We start from the raw sequence: 5,288 nt of genomic DNA on the forward strand, positions 1-5,288 counted from the left end.
CCAATGTATTAAAATGTTTACGGAATGTTTTGTTGAGCTGTTTTACTACTGCTGGACTGTGAAGTATGGCTGCACACAGCAAAGTTTGAATGTCAGTGTGATCACTGTGTTTTGATCAACTGAGGTCTGAATCAGTTGGAGTTAAAGTGGATTTTGAAGCTGTCTGCGGCTGCGACCTACGCTCCCTGCTGCAACCCTAAAACTATCCCAGTGTCTCAGCGGTTTACTGTCCTTTGTTCTTACACTGTTTCCTGCTTAGAAGTTGACCCTTTGCCTCAGATAATTTTGCTAACAGCTGTATAAGTGGGCTCAGAACCAAGCTGCTCTGCGCTGTACAGTGTCTAAGTTGGCCTGGTTTTACCGTTCTGTCAGCTGACCGCTGCTAGTCGATGCGCATCACCAGACAAGAGAAAACTTGACCATTGTTTATTAATTTTGTTTCATATTCCAAGTCAATCCAAAGCTTTGATTAATTCCCACTCAGTCCATAAACTGCTGGTTTGATCTCAATCTATACTCAGTGTATAAGTTTGTAATAATAGTGTACAAATTAATAATCATAAATTCCCACACAGCATATAATTTTGATTCATATTAATACTTTATTGTCCACCAAGGGGACATTTAAAAAAAATACAGTAAACAAAAACATACAGTTCCGGTTAAAGGGTTAAAGGGGAGGACATAAGTATTTTAACAAGACATAGATAGATTGGTAGCTAATACGATAAATACCAAGAAATTGTTATTAACGTCAACTGAGAGTATTTAGAGCTGAGATGGTGGAGGAGACAAAGCTTTTTCCAAGGAGAGATATTTTACGGATATCTGCCTGTACCTTTGACTGGAGGGGAGGAGTGTAAAATATGAATGTACAGAAGGATGGCAGTTCTGACTGATCAACAAGGCTTTGCAGGTGATTCCAGTCTGAACGAGGCAGACTGGGAGTAGGAAGGACGGTTATTCTGAAACATGTATGAGTGATTTTCAATATTTTGTTCTTATTGTTGAGAGAAAACAATGTGAAATAGCAAAAAACACAAGATCGACTTTATGTCCAACTTACAGAGAAGGCAGGAGGGGTGGCTTGAAGGAGAGGGATCACTGTTTGTGGATGACATGAGTAGATGGCCATGTATTAGTAGGTGTACAGTTGTGACTGATGCTTTTGATTTTCCAATGATGGACTGATCAATGTAAAATATAAATATGTAGACTCAACTTACCAATTAGGTTACTTTTGGATTTAATTTAAAAGTATCACTATAAAGGCGGCTGGATACTGTTGGCCTTTGGTTTGATGCAACTTAAAAAGAGAGCGAGATATCATACCAGCAGAATCATTCCAATTTTTTGGGTTTTATAACAGCCCCTTTGGAGCAAATGAATGAAAATCATATACATGGTTTTCAGATAGTTTAGATGTACCATGTTTCACATTCAGCAATTTGTGCAAGCAATAAACTAAAATAAAGAAAACTTCATTGCTCGTACCCAGGTACATCTCAGTAAATTAGAATATTCATTGCAATGAGACTCAATTGTCAGATTAAAAGTACTTTTTTAAAATAACACTGTCAAACATACTTTTTATCAAGCCCACATTCCTGTATTAAAAATGTTTTTTTTATTTTTTTTTATATTGGTCTGATGTAACATTTAAACCTTTTAGGAAAATAAATGCCCTTTTTTATTAGCTTTAAGCAGAAACTAATCATAATTAACAGAAAAAGAAACAACAGTCTGTGTGTTATTAATCTATATAATGTTTCTCAGTGAATTGAGTTAATGACATACATTTTTTAATAATATTGTAATTTATTGAGATGCACCCGTAATTGGATAGCATGACAATCTGGCAAAAAAATATCAGTTTACAGTTGTTTTTGGCACATCTGAACAACAATCATATTTTTCCAAGAATACTTTGAGAAAACAACTTTTCCATTCAAAACAGTTCATGTCATTTAAAAACCCTATTAATCAAAAATGGGGATGTTTACAGTTTTTTATAATTGCAAACAAACATTTACATAAACTTAAGTTACTTTTTATGAACTCTTAACACAGCAGAACACCAATATGACACTACCGAATTAATTGTTTACTTTCGTCTCAAAAACATGTTGTTAGTTAAATACTAAGCATTTGTTTCTAAATACAATACATGTTATATATATATATATATATATATATATATATATATATATATATATATATATATAGTGTTTTGACTGGTGTCATTAAATCTGACTGAGACAATAGCATGTTATAAATCTGAGAGGATTATGTTTATCAATTTTCTATAATGTTTACTACAAAGTCAGGATTAGGAAAAATAAAGAAAAACACAAGAAACAAGTAATTTTATGGAATCCCTGGGAATTTATAGGGCAAACAGTTTTAAAGGGACATTTAAACACATTGATTTTACAATCATGTCTGAACATAATAGCAAGTCCTAGGCCTATCCCTTTATGTGTCTTAAGAGTCCATGATAATATAGAAAGGTGTTGTTTAGTTCAGGCGACATCATTACGGTTCGTTTTAGACAGCCACTTAGTTGTTTTAATGTTTTACATAATTAGAACATGATTTTCAGCAACACATTTAAGCCTTTGACAGTGCTATTATGGTCAACCACCCTCAGAAATGTGTGTCGTTTGCCAGAGGGTTAAGGAAAATAGGATGTTAAGTGTGTTTTATGATCTCTTGCTCTAGTTTAGTAAAAGACAATAAACATCTCTGGCAAGCTTTGTAACATTTTCAGCTATGATGCAGAAAAACACCATGCAGTTTGGCAGCATCCCAAATATCGACAAAGACAAAGAGATATCAATATTTTTAATAAACTCAAATATTAAAACTTAGTTCCAGTTTACAGACTATAACTGAACAGAGGCATTGAAATGTTGATTGAGGACAAGGCAGAAATAACCTGTGTTCAAAGTCCTTGCAGGTGCTGCTAAATATAAACCCTGCCCTACTTATTATTGGACGGACCACACATGCAAAGTTAATGTAGACAAATGAGAGGGGAAAACGTTGGTCAGATCATATGGGGCAACCCTGGCTGGTTTGTGGGACAAACGAGGTTGAAATTAAAATTAACTTTGCAGTGGAGATGAATGAGTGTGTGCAACTCTGATCTTAAAACATCTGGACCGAAGCCCAAGGCAACTATGTTTTATCCACATTCTTCAATTTTTCTGGTTGTGCTTGGAGGGAGATTACTTCCCCTCAGAGCATGTGTAGAGGACCATGCACTCGAGAGGATTAGTAGAGAGCAAGGAGCAATGAATGTGAAGGACCAGTCAACCAAGCAACATTAAATTATGGTTTTGAGCCAAAATCTCCACCCATACAAATCAATACTCAGGATATTAGAAAAACACTCAGTTGATTTAAGAAAAAGTTATTAATTTATTCCACTCTATGACACATTACATAATTTTCACACAAATTTGTTTTTATTTCTTTGTGTGGATTTCATTGGTTGCTAGGAACTACATTGCAAAGTTTATGTCAGAGTACCAATTAAAAATATATTTACTTGGAATAAAGTTATGGTAAAGACTTATTTCCCCCACCTCTTTTGTAAACATTAACCAAAAGGTGGATGCTTTCGTCTTATTGAACAGCTAAAGAAAAAAATGTAGTTCTGAATGGCACAAGGATTTTTTTTTATTCTTTCATGGTCTTATTTCAAAACATTCTTGTTAAAGAAATTTAGCAGTCTACAGATACCAGGCACATCAGTGTCGTTCTGGCTCTGATGAGACAAAACAAAATGATAAAGCATCAAGGGCACTTTGCATTGTGTGATAAAACTCTTTATGTCCTGAATTAGAGCCATTTATACTCAGTGTAGAGAACAAAATGCACAAAGCTCACTTTTTTTAAAAACATGGTTTGCCTATTGTAGCTTTATAATAAAGGCTGCGTGTTTTATCTCAGCGCACAAGCATTATTCCTCAGCACTTTGCACTGTCTTTTCAAAGCTGATTAGAGGCAAGGAAAAGAAGGCCAGCTCATCCTTGCGAAGGCTGGATATTTACATTTCAGTGTCATGTGCAGAGAATTTTAATTTGGCCACCACAGTTTAACGCAACGGCTTCTCAGCGGTTTCACACTTGAATGCTTAATGGCTTCGTTAACATCTTGAGGGATGCTCTTCATTACCTGATCTGGTCAGCTCTGACAGGTGCTAGGAGTCCCCTCGCTCGACTGTGTTCGTAGTGCCAAGTTTCTCGCACCACCAAGAGCAGTGAAGTCAAAATCAAAGAACATTTGTAAGTCAAAAAGCCAAAAAGCAAAAAAAAAAAAAAAGTTATTTGGTAGCACTGGGGAATATTTCTAATAAGATCAGTGCCCTTGACAAAAACATAAGGCCAGAAATTAAATGTCTAAATTATTCCTGCATTGCCTCTCTGAGTATTTTGGACAGAGACCAAGAACACCATTAGGCCATTTTAAACAAACCCCATTAAGTGTGTTTTATTGCACCACAGATAAAGTCCCAAGGCAATACAGATTTCTTTCCTTTGGACTTTCCTACAATAAATACAACAAAACCACAAAAATCTGCTTGATTTTCTTCTTTAAATAAAGAAGCTATGTTGTACAGTTTACCTCTCCATATTTTTTATCCTAACCTACAGAGGAAATTATTTTACTGTAGCTACAGCAAAATTATTTAGCACATTGTATTATGTTGATAACTATAAGATCACTAAAATTAAGAGCAACTTGTCTATCTGCAGGAATAATATAAAATCTCAATGTCTGACATGTTAAACCAATTGAATAAACATCATTGTGTTTATTCAATTGTCCTATAATTTTCAGCATTTAATAACTAAAAACTGAGTAAATACCTAAAAACAACTTGAGGAAAAGTTGGAGAGTCATAACATCAAAGTGTCCATGCCAACATCTAAAGAGTGTAGCTTGTTTTTTTTTTCCCCCATATAGCTTCTGTCTCACTCACCTAATGTTTGATAGTCAAACTTGCTGCAAAGTATGAACTGTTTTCACAGTTTGCTTTGATCCTTGATGTGAACATGGCATTCTGCTTAAGCATCATCATTAAGCATCATGTGGACTCAATCATTCAACACTGTTGTTCAAAGAGCACAAGATGTGTGCACCTTTTGAATAGCCCATAGAGCAGGTGTATAGTTATCCTGTTAGATTGTTTAGCTGAAAAACAGCAGCAGAAAGTTTGACCTGTCTGGACCTGGTCTATAAACTGTAAGTCATTATGTGGAATATAACTGCTTCAAAAA

At 34.9% G+C, this 5,288-nt stretch overlaps 1 long non-coding RNA gene across 1 annotated transcript; it reads right to left on the reverse strand.

The window, feature by feature from the left end:
• Positions 1-696: 696 nt before the first annotated feature.
• LOC124865669 lies at positions 697-1,578 on the reverse strand. Its single transcript, XR_007037645.1, has 3 exons — positions 1,227-1,578; positions 1,067-1,104; positions 697-965 (listed from the first exon to the last, which is right to left on the reverse strand). It is a non-coding gene; the product is annotated as an uncharacterized LOC124865669 (long non-coding RNA).
• Positions 1,579-5,288: the final 3,710 nt, after the last annotated feature.

The sequence above is a fragment of the Girardinichthys multiradiatus genome, chromosome 3 (genome assembly GCF_021462225.1).
Source record: "Girardinichthys multiradiatus isolate DD_20200921_A chromosome 3, DD_fGirMul_XY1, whole genome shotgun sequence".
Lineage (NCBI taxonomy): Eukaryota > Metazoa > Chordata > Actinopteri > Cyprinodontiformes > Goodeidae > Girardinichthys > Girardinichthys multiradiatus.